Source organism: Myxocyprinus asiaticus, chromosome 42 (genome assembly GCF_019703515.2).
Source record: "Myxocyprinus asiaticus isolate MX2 ecotype Aquarium Trade chromosome 42, UBuf_Myxa_2, whole genome shotgun sequence".
Taxonomy (NCBI): Eukaryota; Metazoa; Chordata; class Actinopteri; order Cypriniformes; family Catostomidae; genus Myxocyprinus; species Myxocyprinus asiaticus.
Genome location: NC_059385.1, coordinates 29,028,848 through 29,052,436, shown reverse-complemented (window position 1 = coordinate 29,052,436; position 23,589 = coordinate 29,028,848). Strand labels below are relative to the sequence as shown.

General features: G+C 39.8%; 1 pseudogene; it reads right to left on the bottom strand.

Moving 5' to 3' along the window:
• LOC127432692 (galactose-1-phosphate uridylyltransferase-like) overlaps positions 1-23,589 on the bottom strand; it is a 180,031-nt pseudogene that overhangs the window by 146,250 nt on the left and 10,192 nt on the right.

Below are 23,589 nucleotides of genomic sequence, written 5' to 3'. Positions count from 1 at the left end.
TCAGAGAGTCCCATAGCTGCTCTAGGGACAGAGCAATATGCATCCTTTATTGTTGTGTAGCAATGATCCAGTATGTTCCTGTCTCTGGTTGGGCATGTGATGTGCTGTTTTTATTTGGGCAGTTCACGTGTGAGATTTACTTTGTTAAAATCCCCAAGAATAATAATAATTGAGTCCGGGTATTGTTGTTCTGTGTCTGTGATTTGATCAGCCAGCTGTTGCAGCGCTGTGTTCAAACACGCATTTGGCGCGATATACACACTCAACAGAATAAACGAGGAAAACTCCCGCGGCGAGTAGAAAGGCTTATCGTTAATAAAGAGCGCTTCCAAATTAGGACAGCACATCCTCTTTAATGTTGTTACATCTGTACAACAACTTTCAGCATGTTCCACCGCCTCTCGTTTTCCCCATTAACTCCGCAATGCGATCTGCTCTGAACAGCTGGAAGCCCGGCAGATGTAACGCATTGTCCGGAATGGCTTCACTCAGCCAGGTTTCTGTGAAGCACAAGGCAGCAGAGGTTGAAAAGTCCTTGTTTGTGCGGGTGAGGAGATGTAGTTCATCCATATTGTTAGGAAGAGTGTGGAGATTTGCTAAGTGAATACTCGGCAGCGCTGTTCGAAATCCACGCCGACAGAGTTTGACCAGCGCACCGGCTCATCTTCCTCGCCTACGTCTCCTGAAAAACAAAGACACCTCCAACTAAAATGTCAAGCAAAACGTCTGAATATTCAAAAACCGGGAAAAGATTGTCTGGTACATGCTGTCGAATGTTCAGCAGTTCATCTCTGTTAAAACTGACTGGAAAAAGATTACTAAACACCGGACAAACAAACAAAAACAACAAAAGAACTGAGGAGCTCCACACTGAGGCAGCCATCCGCTGCGCCATCGTGATGATCTTAAGTTAAGTTGATATTATTAACTACTTTATGTTGTTATGACTAGGGATGTGCACGGACAGGTATTTCACACATGCAATAGTGGTCAACCGTTCAACCCAACCTGAGAAACCATTGGCTTTTGGGCCAGGTCAGTTCCCTTTCATAGGAACTCGAGCTGCGTATTCGCAATGGGACACTGTCCGAGTGTCATGTGGTCTGAAGCCCTTATAAAATCATGCCAATTTAATGGCTGATGGCACATAAGCGTTGCCCCAAGGGAGCTACGTCACGGGCTCCATAAAAGCACTTGCTTTTGCGCCATTGAGTCAGATTTTCTGTTCTTCAGTGCATGATTTTGTAATAGCCTGTGTGTTTTTAGCAACTTACATTGAAGCAAGGGTTCATTAATTCTCCCTTTTGAGTGGCGAACACATAAGGACGTTGTTTATACAGCATAAATGTCAGAGCAATTTTAATTGGGTTTTACAAGGGTCTGACGGTGACAGCGGTGCTTTTCGAAGCTCGCAATTTCTCACCATGAGGCTTTATCCCCATTTGTTCCAGTTCCACAGCCTCCAGATTTGGAGGTCCGTATGCGGGAGTCATTTGGGATTTTGCTTTGTGTCTGAGAGGATTGGAGTGCGAACGGACATGCTCTGAGGCCTAGCTTGGCAGCCATTTTCTGGCGAACATGGAGATACCATGCACGTCTTGAACCGTCACCATTAAAAAACGCTGTATGAGAGAATTCGTCATTGGAAGGAAACAAATTGGCCCCTTTGTCCCTATTGTCTTTTACTGTGTTGTTCTAGGAGAATGCACATGAATAAGGCAATGGAGGAGCGGCCTCAGCCTTTCTCTCTCTTCCCTCCCCGTTCAAAGCAAACTGCTCGTGGCGGAAGGGATCATGCATGGAGCCTGGCCGCAGAACAAGGGGGCTGGAATAAAAGAATATTCCCCAATGGAGTGATGCCGAACCAACGCGTGGAGTGCTTCGTCGGTGTCATTATTCTTTTGGGATTCTATAAGGAGATGCGAGGTATTTTAACTAATTTTTTCTTTCACCCGTTCGTGGACCACATGGACATTCTGGCAAGACAAGAGAATGTGCACTGCTATCTCTGCTCGATTTTTCGGTGGTGGCATGGATGTCGCTCTTTTCAGTCAGCTGTTGGATGGACACACAATGGTTTTGCAGTCCAAATAAGTGCATCGCATTAAGGAATGCCTCTGAGTTAATATTGGCTCCGTTTGGGCTTTCCCTCATTTTCCCCCAAGGCTTGCGCTGGGGAACGAGTTGGTCAGGGTGATGCTTTTGTTTTGAGGGTGTTTCGCGCTATCCGGGTACTACATGCTGTACCCCCATTATATGCCGGGACTGGTTTAGTGTCTAACCCATTTTTCAGTACACCAATTTAGCTCAGTTTGCCCCCGTAATTTATACTGATGAACGAGCATTGAATATTTTCAGCTTGAGTTTTGCTTCTGCCTCCATGACTAAGGGTTTCGCGGCACGCGTAATATAACTCAATGTACAATAAAAATAGGTTTACACACAAACCAGATGAAATGCTGGGGCCGTTGTAGTAAACAAGTTTTCTCAAATAAACATTCCCTCCAATGTTCATACACTTTTCCCCATTCAAAATACTAGGGAAAAGGTTTATTCTGTATACATTTCAGGGTGCTCAGCATTTATGCCTAAATACAATAAAGGCAAAACATTATCAAATTCCCTTTAACCAGTCACAGTATTGGAGGACAAAAGGCTTTCCTCTGCTGTGATGCTGGTTCTGAGGCAGTCGCCAAACGTAAACCAAGTGTGCCATCTATCGGTTACAGGTCACACTGCAGGCAAGAGCCATGCATTAATTCCTCTGTCTGCCCATCTGTCAGCTTGGCTGCAGCTGAAGGGCGTTTTGAACTGGGTACTTCGAATGATAAAACATGGTTATGTCATTCAATTCAGGTGGCTTGCGTCCCATTCTGGATATGAGACATTTGAATTTCACTCTAATGAAATGTAAATTCAGGATGCTGACGCAGAAATAAACAGTGTTAGTGTAATGTAAGTGCAGCCAGGGTACTGGTTTGTGACAACAGATTTGAAGGAAGCTTATAAAAAAAATAAAAACATAAAAAATCCATATTTAGATTGCGCTGAAGCACAGGCGTTTTCTCAGCCCTTCCGTTCGGACTTGCACTGGCACCACGCATTTTCACAAAATGCTTGGATGTAGCATTGACGCCCTTGAGGCTTTAAGGCATCCGTGTTTTGAATTATCTCGACGATTGGTTGGTGTTAGCCCACACAGAGTCTTTGGCTGCCCAGCATCGAGATGTCATTCTCAGCCATTATAAACCTAGACAAGAGTGTTCTGTTGCCAGGACAACAGACTAGTTTCTAGGAGTGGAGCTGGAGTCGTGGGCAATGCAGGGTGCCTGTCTCCAGCCGTGTTTTCATTACGTCATTACGCTAGTGTCTAGCGATGTTCAGAGTGGGATGCATTCTCCCTGAGAGAACATTTCACGGGCTTTTGGGGCTCATGATCATGGCTTCTGCTGTCATTCCCCTTGGCATGTTGCATGCGAGATCTTTTCAGTGGTGGATTAACTCCACAAAGGGACTTCAACCACTGATGCATGCGTTCCGTCACTTCAAAGTGATGAGTGGGTGCTACCAAACTCTGTTACCATGGAAACAGACCCACCTTCTGATGTCAGGCATTCCATTGGGATAGGTGTGTCGCCGCAAGGTGATAATGACAGAAGCCTCCTCCATGGGTTGGGGTGCTGTATACGAGGGTCGTCCAACCTATGGAGTTTGGATGGGCCAGGAGCAATATTGGCACATAAACTGTCTGGAGATGTTCATAGTGCTGCTGGCATTAAAGTTTTTCCTCCCGGAGATTCAGGACAGCCATGTCCTTATCCGGTCGGACAACAGGACGGCGGTATCCTACATCAATCGCCAGGGAGGATTGCATTCTCGTGCACTCTCATGCTGTGGCTGGCACGTCACATTCTTCTGGGGGCATGGGAAAATGTGCTGTCTCTACGAGCCGTACATGTTGCAGCCCGACTGAATTTGGGGGCAGATCTCATATTCAGACAGGGCTTGGTGCCCAGAGAGTGGACATTACATCCTCAGATTGTGGAACAAATCTGGAGAAGTTTTGGAAGAGCAGAAGAGCATACATTTGTTTGATTTTATAATCTGGATGAGGGTTTGAATACTGCTTCCCAGGTTTTATCTGTAGGAACAGGAGTAAACTCATAATTCCTTCTTTTTATTCGAACACTTTAGCTCACTTGTGCGCTGCTATATGCTTGCCACACGGGCTTAGATAGTTGGCAGCTATTGTTCGCATGGCGTGAATGTGTATCATTCCCATAGCAAATATGCAGCTCAAGTTCCTATGAAAGGGAATGTCTTGGTTGCATAGAACGTAACCCTGGTTCCCTGAGTGGGAACGAGACACTGCATAGCTGGCCATAATCTCTAGCACCTGCACAGGCTTGTGCCTTCCTGCAGAAAATCTGACTTGATGGCACGAAAGCAGGCGCCTTTATGGAGCCCGTGACGTAGCTCCCTAGTGGTGTCGCTTAAGCGCCATCAGCCAATAAATTGCCGTGATTGTATAAGGGCTTCAGACCACGTGACACTCGGACGGTGTCCCATAGTGAATACACAGCATATCGTTCCCACTCAGGGAACCAGGGTTACATTCTACGTTTTTTTCAAGTATAGGGCGAGTTAGGGGCTGTCCACACGTGGTTTCATCCGTTGCGTTGCATGACTTCATCCGTTGCGTTGCGCCGGCACGTCCTGCTGGATCCTGATTCCTCATAACAGCAGAAACAACTTAAAATACTCCGTCATTTTTGGGCATACAGATAAGTGTAAGACATCATTAGAGACTATAAAGTGTCTGCTTTTATTTGTGTACACTCACAATAACAACAAAACCTTGTGCTTTTGTAAAATAAAGAAAATAAACATTGCGCTTTCAGCCGTCTCTGTCTCCACGAGCATCTTTCTGAAGCACATCAAAAAATGAACTGAAACTCAGCGGATACTTATCAGACAAACATGAAACATATGTCTAAAGAAAGCTTAAAATGTCTATTAAATAAAACAATTAAAATTTAAAACAAATAGTCTCCTGCAATGTAATCTGTATGAAACTAAAGAGATGTACAGTTTCAACTGGCTCAGCTAATTAATGCTAATGTGATCCCACCCACGCGCAGTGGGCGCTATTCATACAGTAATGTACTGAGGTGATCAATGCAAATGGTAAACGCCCCCAACAATGCCTTAAAAAGCATCAAGTTCATTCATTTTCCTGCGCGTTTGGAAGATGGCATGCTACACAGGTGAGGAAGCTCCTGGATAGTGATGAAGAGTTCACATTTTCCTCAGAAGAAGAGCAGGACTCCGACGATGAACGTTTGCATTTTGAAGAGCGATTTGATCCAGCCGAGGATACAATTTCGGATGAGTAGGTCTTTACTTACATTAGTTGACATGCTATTTTATATAAACATGTACATATTTTACTAGTTGGACTATTTCCAGACTTGCCAGCCAGTATTCAGAGTTTTGAAATTTGAAATATGTCCTAATAGGCAAGTTTTAGTTACATTTAAATGTTGTTTTGCTAAAGTAGGTATTTAAATTGTATACTGTATGATATAAATATGATATGTAATATGATATAAAAATAATATGAATGTTTCGATTATTTTTTAACTAGTCTTTATGCTGCCTCATTATCATCAATGAAGCTTGTGCTCGCAAATATCTGTTCGGGTGTAAATGTGTAAAATGTGCAAATCAGCATATTAGAATGATTTCTGAAGGATCATGTGACACTGAAGACTACAGTAATGACGCTGAAAATTCAGCTTTGATCACAGGAATAAATTACATTTTACAATATATTCAAACAGAAAACAGTTATTTTAAATTGTAAAAATATTTCACATTATCACTGTTTTTGCTGTATTTTGGATCAAATAAATGCAGCCTTGGTGAGCAGAAGAGACTTCTTTTAAAAACATTAAAAAAATCTTACCGAACTAAAACTTTTAAACAGTAGTGTAGGTCTAAAGTTTTTAAGTCTTTATGTAAAGAAAATGTATAGTCAGATTACTTCTTTTAACTTAAACTTGATTTTGTGAATAAGCCACAAACAATACATTCAATCATTAAGTCTCCTCACATTCATTCTCTCTCAGTCACATTCCTCATTGATAAGCTCAGGGGAGGAGTCTTTGTCTCCTCAGGTATGAATTACATCAATATTCATAATCATCCAAGCCTCCTCGCATGTGGCCTTTCTAACACTAAAAGTGTCTTACAAAAGTTAAATGACTATATTGTTTTGTATGAATGAGTGATCAGGATGGTTTCACATCATTTTGAGGCAAAAACTCTAGGCTACAAGATCCAGTTCTCAAAAGTCTTGTGAACAAATATTTAGTATGTGTTATATGGCCTTATTTCAATGACTTAAGATTTTAAAAAAATTCAAAAACTACGCATAAACGTTATTTTCTCAAAAATACAAACATGTACATACATGTTACTCACATATTACTGTAGCCCAGTTTGTGCTGAATACAGTGTTATCAGAATTTAGCCATTAATATGTTTTTAAGCAACTGAAAAAAGCACAAATGTCAAGACATGTCAAAACTTCTCCAGGGCCCAAAACACCCTCAGACCCCAGAGGGTTAATGCCAAGGAGTGTGATTCTCAAGAAAGGAGTTACTTAAACTAAGGACCCTTTGAGGATCTCTACCTTGTGACTTTCAAATACACAGGACTATATATCACCACTATGGACTAAACCATAAGACTTTTTTATAATGTGCTCAGTTCAAAACTAAATTGGAGGAGTTAATGTTGCAATGGCCCACAGTATGCACCCATGAAATAGGACATTCCAACCTGGTAAAACACTGAATTCTCACCACCGATGAAGTTCCAGTCAGGAAACGCCCATATAAATGATCTGTAGACAAGCAGCAGATCATTGAATCTGAAGTCGATAATCTGCTAACCAAGAAGATTATCAGACCCTCTGTATCTCTGTGGGCAGCACCAGTCATGGTAGTACCAAAGAAGGATGGCAGTTCAAGACTGTGTATGGACTATCACGGTCTGAAAGCCAAAACTCGCCTCGATGCATAACCAATGCCTCAAAATCAAGATATTCTGGAATCCTTGCATGGTGCCACTATATTCAGTACACTTGACTTGAAAAGCGGATACTGGCAATCGGAAATGGTGCCTGAAAGCATCCAGAAAACTGCCTTTGTCACATCATCGTTCTGTATGAATTTTGTCGTCTTCCTATTGGCCTCAAAAATGCCGCTGCAATGTTCCAAAGGCTAATGGAACTGTCATTAAGAGAACTCAAGGGCAAGTGATGTTTCATCTACATTGATGACATTGTTATGTTCTCACAGAACAAGAACATCTCAACCACCTACTGCAAGTTTTTCGATGTTTCCATAAAGCCAGACTAACCCTCAACTTAAACAAGTGTAACTTTATGCAATAGACTCTCACTTTCCTAGGACACATTGTTTCAAATGACAGAATAAAAACAGATCCAGCAAAAGTGGATGCAGTCACCTCATTTCCAATCCCACAGTTACCCAAAGACGTACAACGATTCATTGGACTCACCGTTATATTCTGCACTTCTCTGAGAAAGCCGCCCCACTCCATGCACTGAAACAAAAAAATTCCACTTGGTTATGGTCAGAACAATGTCAACATGCATTTGACACGATAAAACAGGTTTTAACCCAAGCACCAATGTTAACACCCCCTGATTTCAGCAAACCTTTCACAGTGCAAACAGATGCTAGTGAGGTTGGTGTAGGTGCAGTGCTTACACATGAAACAACGGGAGAGGAAAAGGTCATAGCGTATGCTTCATATTTGCTACAAGAAGTAGAGAGCATACTCCGTTTTGGAAAAGGAATGCCTAGCTGTAGTTTGGGCTGTGGAAAAATGGAGACCATATTTGGAAGGATGTCCATTCACAGTTATAACAGGCCACGCAGCACTGACCTGGGTTTTCCAACATCCAAAGCCATCACGCCTCACCTGTTGGACACTGAGATTACAAGGATTTAATTTCACTGTAAAGTATCGTAAAGGCCAATGCAACATTGAGATGATTGCTGTAATTAAAGCCACCCAGACCGCTGCAATACCCACCAACTTGCCAGTCGATCTAGCACAAATTGCTACTGATCAACAAAAAGACCCTAGAGTTACTAGAGCTACTAAAAAAGGCACAGTCTGAAAAAGATTCAGATCCTACTCGTATCCGCTATATGATGCAGAATGGATTTCTGTTTCGTAGTGTACCAAAGGGACAACAAGGGCAAACAGTCTTTGTCTGTCACATGTTTTTTTTATTTTTATATATAATGTTACTACCGGACACTAGGGGTAGTATAACTCTGTTAGCTCCAGTATATAAGCAGGACGTAACAGAAGAAGTGAGATGTGTTTCATAGTGATGGGAAGATCGGATCATTTTACTGACTTGAACCTTTGAGTCTCATTCAGCAAAATGAACAAATCTTTTTTCAAGTAATTTAGTTCATTTCGTTCATTTGAGCAGAATTAAATTAAAATGTTAAATTTTCAATAACTAAATCCCCCCAACACGTCTACTTACGCAAACTTTGATTATAGTCCCAGTAAGGAAAAATGTATAATGCAGCCAAGGACAAATTATGAGAAACAAATTATTAGTTTGTGTGATTAGTGTGCAATGCATAGCGTATACGGCTGTCACGTGACAAAAGAACAAACGACTCGGACCAGAATACTCGAGAGGTGAATTAATCGTTTCTGTTTCCTGTAAAGCGCCAAGCGGTTTTCACGTAACAAACGAACGGAGGTTGTGCAATGCACATGCGCGGTCAACACAAAATGAACGAATCACTCTCTGAGACTACTGGTTCTTCTGAGTCACATAAAAGATTCGTTCAAAATGAATGAATCGTTCATGAACGACCCATCACTAGTATTTGGTGCTCAGCATGGTTCATGGTGCTTGCATGCCACTATCAGAGTTCAGATTGGGAATCGTTGGCGATTCATGCTCAATCAATGTAAGATGCTGTTTCTTTTCTTTGTTTCATGGGTGTTTGTGTATTGCTTATGTTTATTCTTATATATACTGATATTAGGTTATGTTTTTTGTTTGTAGAAGGACTTCTTTGTATGTGCTTACTATTAATGCCAAGGAGTGTGATTCTCAAGAAAGGAGTTACTTAAACTAAGGACCCTTTGATGATATCTTCCTTGTGACTTTCAAATACACAGGACTATATATCACCACTATGGACTAGACCATAATACTTTTTTATACTCATTTCAATGAGCTATGGTGATTGTCTGTGATATATGTGAAACCTTTCATTTCATTTACTTTTTCCTGGCAATTAATTGACACTGCTTTTTATATATGTATGCTGTTTTGAAATTCACCTAACTTGTTTATGTAAATAGTCTTTATGTTTCTGCAAATATATTTACCAATCACATATATCTGTTGTCATACTGAGTATTTGTCTTACACACAATACAGTTACATTTTGGCCGGTGGTTCCCTCCATAATATAGATTGTGTGGCATGTGATCTGGTTTTAAACACTAGGCACTGTTACACTCCAACTAACCCTTAAAACGGCTGCTGTTGTCACTCTGAAATGCTCGTATTTGTATTTTCTTATGGAGACTGAAACCATAAACAGTCAAACAGCAATCAAAATCATCATGGCATAACTTTGGATTACTGCCAATTCAACTGGTTGATTTTCCTCAAGTAGCGGAAAATTGGCTATGGAATGTGGATTGTTATTAAAAATACAACTCAAAGCTCCTGCGTTCAACACAAATATATTTACACTGTGGGGAAATAATGGAATGAAAATTGCAGCATTTAGGTTTTCTGAGTTTACTTGTTTTTTGTAAGTTCGCATATTAAATTTAATTTGCAGTGACAGAGTTGCTGTGGCCAAGTGGCAACCTTCTAAATGCGAGTGTAAAAAAAAATATTTTAGCTTGTGACTTTGCATGTTTAATGCAAACATCAACTAGAAACCAACAGGCAAAAACCAGTGACATCAGCCAATACACCTTCCAACCCCAGCGTATTTTTCACTCATCTGAGACCAAATTCAGTACACAATAAAGTCAATTACATTTGACTGTTCTTCTGGTCATACTTAACAAACTTTTAGAAATGTGTCCAACTGCATTAACTTCACAGAGGTCTAATAAAACTTGTAAAGTAAACGTTCACCAAAAACAAACAGCCAAAAAACAATGAAAGTGAAGGGTGACTGAGGCAAACATTCTCCTTTTGTGTTCCAATGAAGAAAGAAAATCATACAGGTTTGAATACAACTGAATAAATGATGAGAGAATTCTCTCTTTTTTTTTTTTTTTTTGGTGAACTATTGCTTTCGAAATTTTGTTAGTCTCTTTCAATAGCAGTGGGTAAAGTTTTCCAATAGATAGGTCTTTTATGCATGAATGTTCAAAGTACTCACTGTTGTCAAGCATATTTAAGAAATGACAACATTGTAAACACACAACAAAGTGGTTGAAAATAAACTATTTTCTCACCATTATAGTTATATGAACAATTGGAGACATGTCTAGAGTCTGTATTTAATATGGGGCCTGCAAATGCCAATATAAATTTTTAGCATTTTGAGATTCTCTTTGAGCGTGGCCATCATTGACTAATGTAACATTACTGAAATAAGTCAAAAGCTCACAGTCAATCACTGAGTAGCTAATTCTAATTCTTGTGTATGTTTCGATAATCCATCATAATACTCGAGGGAGCAGTTGTTATAATCAAGAGACAAATTTTTGTTTGCCTGCTGCCAAAGATAATTGCAAAAGCAACAGTGAAAATGAGCTCTCTTGCTAAATGATGAATTAATACTCTCTGTGAGAACTGAGAATTGAGTTTACCGGAGGTTACTGATTGTGAACAAGTATTTCCACACAATTTTTTGAAGCACATTCTTTCTGTGTAATCTAATATGTACCTCTGAGAGATATGTGAACTATTGATTTGGGTCTTTGAGTCAAGCTCCATAGCTCTAAATACACATTTGAGACTGACCTGACCTCGCGGGTCAAACAAGATTTTGATTGAAACGACACTTCAAAAGACACTAATGGCTGAACACCCTGAATATCCTGGTTCCTCTGTAACTAATAAAGCTTCTATATAAATACAGAACTCTGACACAGTTCTGTAAAAAACTGTTTTTTCATTGTCATTGTCATTGTACTTATTGCATCAGCTTCCAGTGAAATAAACAATAGAGGTGCTTCAGCAACAACTTTTTATTATCTTTCACACAAATCATGAGTAAAACCTCAAATTATCAGATATTAACACTTTTCACCTTGTTCTTCACACAATGCTATTATATGACATTTAAACATTACTATAGCGCATGACTACTAAGGCAATACATTTTAACATTTGTATAATATAATCAACTACATTTACAAGCTTGTTCGAGCATGATTGGTGGCTCGACGAATAGTGTAGACACGTGAGCCGAAAATGTCATAAAAGCACCACAAAATGACATGGTTGCTCCAGTAATTATGCTCCATATTTGCTTTTATGAAGCAATCGGTTAGGTTTAGGTTTCAGGTGTAGGGAAGGGAGGTGCATTTTGTTGACTTAAGGGGTCATGAAATGGAAAATCAAATTTTCTTTGATATTTAGACATATAAAAGAGGTAACTACTATAAAAACATGCTGTAAATTTCAGAACTCAAAACTTCCTCCCCAGTCTAAAAAGAGCTTGTATAGTTCCCACCTTTCTGAAATGTCTCGTTTTGAAAACTGTGTGTTCGTGATGTTACGAGTCATTGCTCAGTTGTATTTAAACGCCCCACAACATGCGTCATCGCACCCTTGGCCCCGCCCACTGCCACTCAGATCGTATTGTAAACAGAGCGACAGGCCTGGCATTACCAACTATTCCTGAACACCAAAGAAGACCCATCTGAACCATTTTTAACATGCATTACACAGATGTCTTTGGTCGTTGTCATGTTTATCGCTCCACTTTTAAAAGATGCGGTGTCAAGTTACAACTCAGTAATGTAGACTCCGTTCGGCTACATTCAGCTGCTCTGCTTGCTGTTCTTGCACCCATTTGTACTATTTTTAAATGTTGGTGTATGCAAACAAGCACTAGCTGGACATCTTTGACCGTTTGGATGCATTTCTGGCAATCTGCGCCTCAGTGCATCTTTTTGTGTGCGTTATGTTTCACCATGCTGTGTAAGTGCAGCTAATATCAGCGTAGACTGCTTGTGAACCAGTCATAATATGATTCAATCTTTGCAAAGGAACTGTTATTGAAGAATGGGGCAGTTAAAAACACTTGGACTTGTACGCAAAACTGTGAGTAAACAGTTTAATTCATGAATATTTCATATGTCATGTTTTTTTGATAGTTTATGGTGCTGATGTGCTTGAGTGAACAGTTTAATATATTGTGTTGGATGTTCATTATGTGTAAACCCTGAAATGTAGTTTTATAATGTTGTGAAGAACTTGTTTATTCTCTTCTGATAGAGTTTAAAATATCGCTGTATTTGAGGGGCTGCACGATGTTAGCCAATCAGAACAGTGGGCTTTTATGTTGAAGTTTAAAGGAGACGCTGAGGACAAAACCAAGCGTTTCATAAAAAGGGCCAGAGACAGGGTGGAAAATGATAATTTATTACTAAATTAGCATATACTGATTTTTGCTAAAGAAAAGTCAACCTACTCTTTTCGATTTCACTATGAAATTAGACTGGAAATTGTACGAGATGGCTCATTCAAAAATGTGCAAATTTGACTCCCTTAGAGAAAAATAAATGAACAAACAAACAATGTTATTATGATTTTTTTAAGTTTAACCCTTAACCCCAAAAGTAGTAATATGAAAGGAATAGTTCACCCCAAAATGAAAATTCTCTCATCATTTATTCACCCTCATGTAATCCGAGGTGTGTATGACTTTCTTTCTTCTGCAGAACACAAATTATGATTTTTAGAAAAATATTTCAGCTTTGTAGGTCCATACAATGCAAGTGAATGGGTGCCAAAATTTTGACGCTCCAAAAAGCACAAAGGCATAATAAAGGTAATCCATACAACTCCAGTGTTTTATAATACATATTTTCAAAAGTGATATGATAGGTGTGGGTGAGAAACAGATCAATATTTAACTTTTTTTTTTTTGCTTGAAATTCCTCTCCCTGCCCATTAGGGGGCGATATGTATGAATAATGTGAATCACCAAAAACACAAGAAGAAGAATGTGATAAGTGGAAAGTGATGAGAGAATTTTAATTTGGGTAAACTATTACTTTAATAGCACAAGATGGTGAAATCGTGAGAAAATGTATGAGATGGCTTGTATGGTGGAATGACCCACCCCTCCCTCTCGTCATCGTCACTCCGCCTCTGAGGGCCATCCTTAAGCCAGGCTCATGACAGGAGTGGGCAGGAGAGAGAAGAGGTGCATAGTTAGTAAGCCTCGTTTGGGCAGCGGGGAAATGAGGCACACATGATTGTGGGTTTATCCTCATCTTCGCTGCCAATAAAACGTAGAGCGCACCTCTTCTCGAGAAGCCGGCTTCTATTCTCCATGTGTGCACACACTGGCATCCTCGCAGGCCCGTGATCAGAGTGAGGAGGGATCGGCTAAGTTAGATGCGTTGCTGGACCCGCTTCTCAGACCCCTGGCGCGAGTAATGAGTTTACACTACACGATTTTAGGCCCGATTTTCACTCGCCGACAGTTTTGTGGAGATCGCCGACAAAAGCCCGAAATCATAGGCAAATCAGAGCTCGCTCCCGTGAGCGACGAACACGATGTATGAATTATCAAAGACGCGATGTGAGAGAAGCGCCGACGCGTCGCCAATGTCAGCAAGATATCTAGCATGTTAAATATCTGGACCTGTCTGTGATTCCAAATCGTGCAATGTGAAATGTGTTTTGACTGAATACAACTGCAGCGTTGACCTACAGCCAATGAGAGAGCAAGAAACGGGGCACGGGAAGTTTCAGTGGGAGTCCTGATGTACTTGCAACAGAACATCAACTAGCATGGCTGTGGTATCAAAAAAGTCTCATTGGACCAAAGAAATGGAGGAAAAATTAGTGGAACATTGGCAGGAGCACCAGTGCCTATTTGATGTTTCCTCTGAACTGTACCACAACCTGGTGGAGAAAGAGAAGAGTTGGAGAGAAATTGCCTATTCTCTTGGACAGTCAGGTAAGCAAATAGGTAGATTTTTCAGTAGGAGGTACTTTTTCATATTGTTACCAATGAAATATATGATGCCTTTAGGCGATTAAAAACATACACATCATATTCTGAAATGCATAACATATGATCATGCATTTATTTTCGTTTCTCGTATCACTTCTTGCGTATACTCTGTTGTGAAATGTAATTTGAGTCCAGGCAGAGTCATCGGGGATTCGTCAATAGTGAAATGTTTTGTAATGTGTTCACCCCTGTCGCCGATTCCTCGTGTAATTTGAAAGTCATGTAGTGTGTAGGAGGCATTAGATGTGTCACCGGGGGAGAACAGCATGTGTCGCGGCCGACGGGCTAGTGAACAGGCAGCCTTCCCCTCGCACCTGCCACGGGCCTGGGAAGACAGGCCGCTAACGACAACACTGCCCCACCCTCCACAGATCCAGGAGGGGAGCGCGTGCGGCCGTCGGACCCTGCTCATGCCTGGGCCATTCCACAGACACTTCCCCGCCCTTCATGGAGCCCCGTCTCACCGTGAGGATGCCAGATTCCCCCTTTATTTTGAACACCATTCCCCCTGGACACTTTATTTTCTCCTTTTATGAAAATGTTATGTTTATTCTTTTTTCTAATAAATGCCTCTCCGAGGCTTGACGCCACACCCTACCACACTTGTGGCTTGCTCACCCTACCACACTTGTAAATAAAAAAATAAAAAAGTAGGACTTTTACTTTCATAGAGATAAATAAACAAACCAGTATACAATACTATTATGATTTTTCCTGAGGGTTTGTTTTTTTTCTAAGTTTAACCCCAGACCCAAACTTAATCAAATTAATAGTACAAGATAGGAAAATATCATTAAGTTTTTTCCCCTAACACAAACCTAAACCTAATCATTAAGTCTTACCCAAACCCTAAACCCAATCATGATTTGAACAAGCATTTTTACGTATTTCTTAAGTTTAATGCCTAAACCTAACCATGATTTTAATAGGTAAATAACTTTTGTGTACCACAGAAGAAAGAAAATGTTGTGTTTGGAGAAAAAGAAGGGAAGTGAATTATAGATTATTGACATGCATCAGTCATTTGTATTGCATAAATAAATGTGAAATGAGTAACCACATTTGTTTACAGACATTTCCTTTCTTAAAATAAAGTACTGGATAGGAGTCAAACTAAAATTTGTTGCATATATTGTTTCGATTTGAAATTCTGTTTGTTGAATTTTTTATTTTTCTCTATGTGAATAAAATACATACCTTTTTGTACGAGTAAAGCCATATATATTAAATATTATGAGTTGTCATAGAACAAAGTTGCTCATTTATGTAATGGCCAAATGTTTACTGAGTGGTTTAATACTGAAATATCCTGTGACAACCCACTGTGGACTTGGTGTTTCCCACCAGATTTACACTCTCTAAATGACAGATATCTACAGAGATGAGCAGAAAATATTCAAGACAGAATATGCAAAATAAAGAGAAAAGTGCTTAAGTGAGGGCCAAAAATCACATCACTGATTTGCAGTAGACCACTATTAATAATGGACCACTGTCTGGTGCGGCCATTTTTCACATACTGTAGGTTCATAGATGTGGCCTCCAAGGGTTCATGAAGACTGTGTGATTATTTCCCTCTCCTCCATTGCTCTGTTCATCTATCCCTTCATTGCCCCCTCGCTCCAAACGCTTCCTTTATCACTGCAGACATTCATATCAGTGGTTAATATACTAAAGAGTTGCCTCTACCGGTGCACCCTCTGTACTCCTGTCTACCAATCACACATTTGGCATGTTGTAAGACCTGGCAAATTTCCTTCACAAGGAATTATCTTTAAAACCAGAGAGAGGGTGTGAATAAGATGGGCTTTATGACTTCGCAGCCGCAAAGGACTCATATTTCATTTTAGATATTAAAATGGAATTCTCGTGAAATTGGACTCGTTTAGATAAGCATTTTTCATTTTTTGCCATCTACAGGGACTTAATGTTTAATGCATAAGCACACCAGCCTCTTTTTCAATAGCTCTCCATGCAAAGTGCTTACCTGTGTGAACTTTCATAGCCTCAAAAGGTTGCGTCAAGCTCAGGGGGAATAGTGCCGTGATTAAATACGCATAACTAAAGGCCTTCATTTGACCGGTGTGAAAGCAATTATGAAAACGAGGATACTCTAAGGTATTTTTTATTTTTTTAAGTAGCAGTCACCTCAGGCTGAATAACATGTTGATTCACTGTATCTAAACACCACATTTAAGGTTGTTAACACTGACTCCAATGTGCAGTGACAAACACACTGGAAGTCTTTAATGAGAGTTGGTGATTTGATGGTGATCATTGGCTCTGTGACAAAGTTTAAACGCAAAACGCAGTAACTACACATTTAGAATTTTGAGTGAAATTGGAACTCTTAAGCGCTTATTTACTGCATCTGACAAAGGACAGATGTTAGATCAGAGATCATTCATTTCCAATGGAGAGTCGCCCCCTTCCCCGTCTTCCATTGGTTGGGTAAACAGATAGTCCCACCCCAAACTCACACCACTGGATGAGCCACAAAACCACAGTGTTTACACTTTTCGGCAGAATCAACCTACCAATGGCTTATTTAAAGTTGTCTCTACATATTAAGCTGGGACATGAAAATGTTCACATATTCATGAAAATGAACTGGACGCATAAATGATTCACTGATTAATTTGAGCCCTGCCAAGACTATTTAGCCCAAGGCAGACCACTTGTATTAAAATTAATGGAGGAAATTGGAACACATAATATGGCGGATGTAGAAAGAAAGGAAGTCCCGCCTTACAGGTAAACGAGTCAATCACCTTTCATATACAGACATCGCCAGTCAGTCAACTCGAGAATGTGCATGCTCATTATCTGAACCAACCTCACATTTTTTAGCGTGATCTGAGCTAAAGAAGCACAATTTATGATAGCATTGTTGTTAGATTAACTGCTGATTTTTTATATTATCTTTGATTTTAATCCTGACCTGCTGTTCTGGAGGTTTTGGTCTTTTCCCATTAAAGTAAATAGGAGCTGTACTTTTCTGCAGCTTGTTTTCATAGAAAATAGCTGCCTGGGAGCATTCCAAAGATGTCCGCCAAGTGGACAGACTTGCCTTGAAAGCAACTTTGGCCCCCTAATTATGTATATATAATTATATATATATATATATATACTATAGATATACGATGATATTCTTGAGAACTGATAGCAGGATTAAATAATATTATCTGATTGTAGATTATCAAAAATATTTTTTTCTTTAGATAGCTTAAATGTAGTTAGCTATTTCTGTTAGTAGGTTGTAGTGTAACTACTTTTTCAAAAGAGTAGCTTGACTGTAGTTTAACTACTTTACATAATGAGTAGTTGGAAGCTTTAGAAGTATATTCTTCAAAATGTCTCCCTTTTTGTGCCATGGAAGAAATGATGATATGAGAAAGTGTGGGACACAGAATGACAGATCATCACAGAGGTCCTGCCGTATCACGAGTACTCTCTCTTTCTCTCTCTCTCTAGGTGGGTAGTCAGATACACATGACTTATCCATCTCTCACAGGGCAAGCTGGGTAAAGCTTGTCTCCTGGCGATCAGAGACCTAAACCACACACAGCTCTGATCTCTCCACAGAGCCACACACATACAGCAAGCAAGATTTATTTACTCATATTTAGCTCTGCCTTATTGATAAAATCATATGAGAAACTTAAGAGTAGCTTACAGTTGATTCTATGTGGGCTGTGTTCAGAATCCTGAGCCCGTATGTGCTGTGAGGTTGATTTACGTTTGGGGTTGATGACTGATGTTGTGTCCAGCACATACTGGGATGCAGGGCGAATGCGCTGTCATCCTGATAATATGATGCATGGATGAGCAGTTGCCAGGGAAACAGGATAATGGGTGGTAAAGGGTCTATTAATGTTTATAAAGGGAAAATACTGACTGGGTATAAAATATCTTAAAGCTAAATTGTTTAATTTGTTTGAAGTTAAAATATTTTCTCTCATCTCAGTTTAATTTGCAGAGACAACTATAAGTAAATAAATAAGTGGGTATTATTTTAGGGTTTTGCCTTTCTTTTCCTTAGATGATATAAATACAGCATTTTTTTTTTTTTTTTTTTTTTTTTTTTTATCAATTTAATTTAACTTTTTGCTTTCAACTGTTGAATAGCTCTCTTTCTCTAACCAACAATATTAGGTTGGTTCAGGTGTGTTGAGACTATGAAAAATGAAAGGTGGAAAACAATAAATCTATGGCATGACTATTAACTTTGCATTCTTCATGTGTGGTTTATTATAGAGAGGTATTTAGAGGGAAATATGAGTGGTTTGTAGCAGCTCCATTACAAAGAGCTTTATATCAACCTAACTCAAGGTCCTCTACTGCCCCCTAGAGGAAAACACAACCACAAGTCAACAGCACTAAATCAATTCTGTGAGAGGGCGCTCAGTGTGCGACCAGGCAGGCGAGTTCGGCTTGCTGCGCTGTCACGGCATGACAGTGACAGTGACAAGCTGCCTTTGTGCAGAGGAAACAAGGGTGAGACAGACAGTCTGAACAGGCAAACATAAGGAAATAGAAGCTCCTTACTGCTATGAGTCAGAGCAGCAACATAAAGAAGTTGTTAAAACACATCATTTACTCCGAACACTATGAACTGAAAAAAGCAGTGACATTTCCCACCCTGTTGCCAACCCAGCAACCTCCTTTTACAAAAGACCCCAGAATCCTGACTCTAAAACCTCGAAAGCGAGATTGATTTACTAGTGGGATGATGGTTTTGTTTGCGTCTTTTCTTGGAACATCTCTGTAGTTCTCTAATTGGAGTTTATGAGGTTGTTACGCTTCTGCTTGCCTTAGCGGTGTCTCGTCAGCAGTCTCGATGATGAGGTGACCGTTAAAGACCTATTCCTGCTTTTAAAAGAGCAGTCCAGATGGTCAGAGACTGCAGCGAGAACATCGTAATTGGTAAAAAATTAAATAAATACATTCCAGGTCTCTCCGAATCAGGAGGCAGTTAGGGGCAAACGCTAATTAGTAGGAGAAAGCAGAAAAAGGGACATCAATGAAGAAACAGCATGCTGACGTATGAGGGTTTGAACAGCCCATCATAGCGCCTTTATTCTCAAAGATCTGTAACACAAGAGAAAAAGACTTTATGACTTGTCAAGGATCCAAGACAGAAGAAACCACATTATACTGTATACAAGTGTACAGAAAAAAAAACCTGAACATGCAGCCAGCAAAGTTTGCATTAACTGAAAATTTTCCAACATTAACCCAGTTTTAAAAACACTGATGAATAATTCAAAATGCCTTCCAACATTTTGACAGATAAAATCTAGTACAATATCTGGTCTGTTGTTTTCTCCCGTAGACACATTTCAACTGAATGACGCAAATTCATTGAGACGATTCATTTTAAGATACAGTGTGAAACACACAGCACAACCAGTGCTAGTCTGATTCCTGAGTCAATGACTCTTATGAGCCAATTCATTTGAATCTACAATGCAAAACATACAGTGTGATGAGTGTAGCTTGATTCCTGAATGAATGACTCTTACGAGCCAATTCATTCGACTCTACAGCACGAAACATACATCATGACCAGTGTAGTCCGATTCCTGAAGGAATGACTCTTATGAGCCTGTTCTTCTGAATCTACAGCACAAAACATACTGCGTGACCAGTTTAGTCCGATTCATGAATGAATGAATCTTATGAACTAATTTATTTGAATCTAAAGCGTGAAACACACAGCACGACCAGTGTAGTCCGATTCCTGAACGAATGACGCTCAAAAGCCAATTAATTCGAATCTACAGTGCAAAACATGCAGTACGACCAGTGTAGTCCGATTCTTGAACAAATTACTCTTATGAGCCAATTCATTTGAATCTACAGCGCGAAACTTACAGTTCGAGTAGTGTAGTCCGATTCCAGAACGAATGACTCTCATGAGCCAATTAATTCGAATCTACAACTCAAAACATACAGTGTAGTCTGATTCCTGAACAAATCACTCTTATGAGATGATTCATTTTAATCTACAGCGTGAAACATACAGCGTGACCAGTGTAGTCCGATTCCTGAAGAAATGACTCTTATGAGCCTGTTCTTTTTAATCTACAGCACGAAACATACAGAGCGACCAGTGTAGCCAATTCCTGAATGAATGACTCTTATGAGCCGATTCATTTGAATCTACAGCGTGAAACATACAGCGTGACCAGTGTAGTTCGATTCCAGAATGAATGACTCTCATGAGCCAATTCATTCGAATCTACAGCACGAAACATACAGCGTGACCAGTATAGTCTGATTCCAGAATGAATGACTCTCATGAGCCGATTAATTTTAATCTTAATCTTTAATTTAATTTAAACATACAGTGTGACCAGTGTACTCTGATACCTGAACACGACTCTTATGATTTATTTTGAATCAACCCTCAAAATGCACAGCACTACCTTTCCAACGAATAACTCTTACAAGCCGGCTCTTTTAAGTGAATGAAAAATTTACTGAATTGCAAGACATTTATTTTGGCATGTCCGAAATGAACCAAAAATGTTGACTATGTTAAGTAGAACTCAAAAGGAGATTTAGGCAGAATCTTAGGAAATTACAGTTTTTTCCGTACAGTGAAAGTGAATGGTTACAAAGGCTTTCAGTTCCTAACATGCCTCCTTTTATGTTCCAAGTGGGAAAGAAAGTCGTACAGGTTTGCAATGACATGAGAGTAATTTAATGATGAAAGCAATTTCATTCTTGGGTGAACTATCCCTTTAATACTAGGTGTAAGCATTGTCAAAGAAATGTTACAATCTGCCAAGGAACCCAGACATAACAAGCCACATCATACTGTATACATGCGTACAGAAACAGCCCCAAACATGCTGCAAGCACACAGGTGCAGACAAAACATACACTCTGTTTTTTACACGAGGAGATCAGAGCACACAATACTCTTTAAGAGAAAGCATCCTGTTGAAGGAGTTAAGTCTTCCTGGCACCTCCCTCAAGGGCGATATAAAAGGATTTGAGCAGGATCTGCCCTTGACTACTTCACTTGATAAATATTGACTCGACTAAAGTCACCCATCTTCAGGGTCTGTAAATCGCCAAGATGAGGCCAAACACATGCTTTGATGTGTTGAACAGAAAGGGGATAACCAGGTTTATCTGGAAGAGCTGGTAACCAATACTCTCTAGTGGGACAAACTGCAAGAACTGCAAAAGTGTCCTAGTAGATGTTTCTCTGAGTGGACTGAACTTTGCTTCACCCTAAAATAATGCTTTAATCATTGGGTGTGTGTGCATGTGTCTGTTTCTGTTTATTTGTTGTCATATGACCTCAGCAGATGGAGTTTGTTTCTGCTGCTTTTTCGCAACGTCACCACAATATGGTGCCACAAAATGACGTGGTTGCTTCAGCAATTGGGTTTTTCAGCTCGCTTTTGCTTTTTATGACACTATTGGTTATTGCACTGGGGCCGTAAAGATGCACCGCACCAGGTTTTACGTAAATGACAAGAAACACAACAACAAATGATGGCTGACGTCATTGATGTGAAACCTGGCACGAAGCATCTGGACACGCTACCATTGGAGAAAGCGTAACAGTCAACTTCAATCATGTGAGTCTTCTAAGCAAATCATATAATAGTGTTGTCAATGAACCACTTTCAGAATCTTGTGACAGTTTTAAATCACATTAGGGGATGCCATATAAATGAATGAGTAGAGCCATAAAATTAATCCTACCTGTTGCAAAATCCACATAATTCTCTCCATAATAAAACTCCACACATGGTTCAATTCAAAAGGATTATTTAATGTAAAAAATGTTGAAGATCTGGAACAGGCTGCAATTCATGTAATAAAGTGAGACAAAACTCTGAGACCAGCTTTTCTCAGTGCGGTCAAAGGAGGTTATTTTAGGTAAGTCATGAGAGCAAATAAAACCGAACCCACATGATTCACTCTCTCGCAGACACAAGTTAAGTGCAGCAGCAAAATCAAAACTCAATTTTATTTTGATGAATCTCGATACATAAAATCATGGCATATGTATTTCATTACATATTGTATCATGAGGTGATCTGGACACCCAGTCCTATTTTACTTCCTACTTGTCTTCTTGTTGGGATCCCACAGCATTACACTTGTTTTGCTAGCCTTGAAGGCTCCCCCTAAAAAAGGGGCCCTGTTATGAGCTTACTTCTTCTTTCGGCTGCTTACGTTAGGTGTCACCACAGTGGACCATCCGTGATCTGCATATTTAACTTGGCACAGGTTTTATGCCAGATGCCCTTCCTGATGTAACACCCAGTGGCTGGGGGACTCTCACTCACACCTACTGGGCAATTTAGAGTCTCCAATTCACTTAACCTGCATGTTTTTGGACTTGTGGGGGAAACCGGAGCACCCAGAGGAAACCCACATGAACACAGGGAGAACATGCAAACTCCACACAGAAAGGCCCAGTTGAGCCAGGACCTTCTTGCTGTGAGGCGGCAGTGCTAACCACTGAGCCACTGTGCCGCCCCTGGTAAGAGCTTACTAGTTGTAAAAAAAATTGTCATTTAATTATACACAAATTAACATGTTTTTAAAAAATTTACGCAATTAATCATGCCCTCAGACAATGCGTAAATTCCATAATTAGGAATTGTAACAATTCAGCAATTCATGCTTCGTGTTTTTGTGACTCGCAGGCAGCAGGGGGTAGTCAGCGCAGTTGTAGCCCAGCTGTAAGGCAACAAACCGATAGCTGTTCGAAGAAAGCAGGACAGCGCACAACTCCGAATGCAGGGGTCTCGAAATGTATTTTTTAAAGTTTCAAACAGCATTTAACTTGACACAGCATCATTAAAATGCAGCATTTTTGACTAGAGACACAGGAAAGCAGTGAAACGCAATGTGAAAACGGATGTAAAATGGATTGCTGTGGACTGTAGGTCAATTGTAGACTTATGTACAATGAAATGGAAATTAAAAACAAACTATTTAAGCCACTTTTTCTATACTCATTGGCCACAATTATATAATTTATTAGTGTTATCTGAATTATTATAATATATATTCAAAGTCTTTCTAACAATTTGGTCCACTGTCAACCATCTTTGGAATACTCCTGGGAGGCTATTTCCAGTCATGACAGTGCAGTGCCTATCTACTTGAATGGGAAATCGAAATCTCAAAAACTGCTTGCCAAGCTAATGTTTAAACATATTTCAAATCAGCAGTAAAATCAAACAACACAGGTATCATAAATTGTGCTTCTTTACCTAATATTATGCTAAAAAGCGCAATTTTC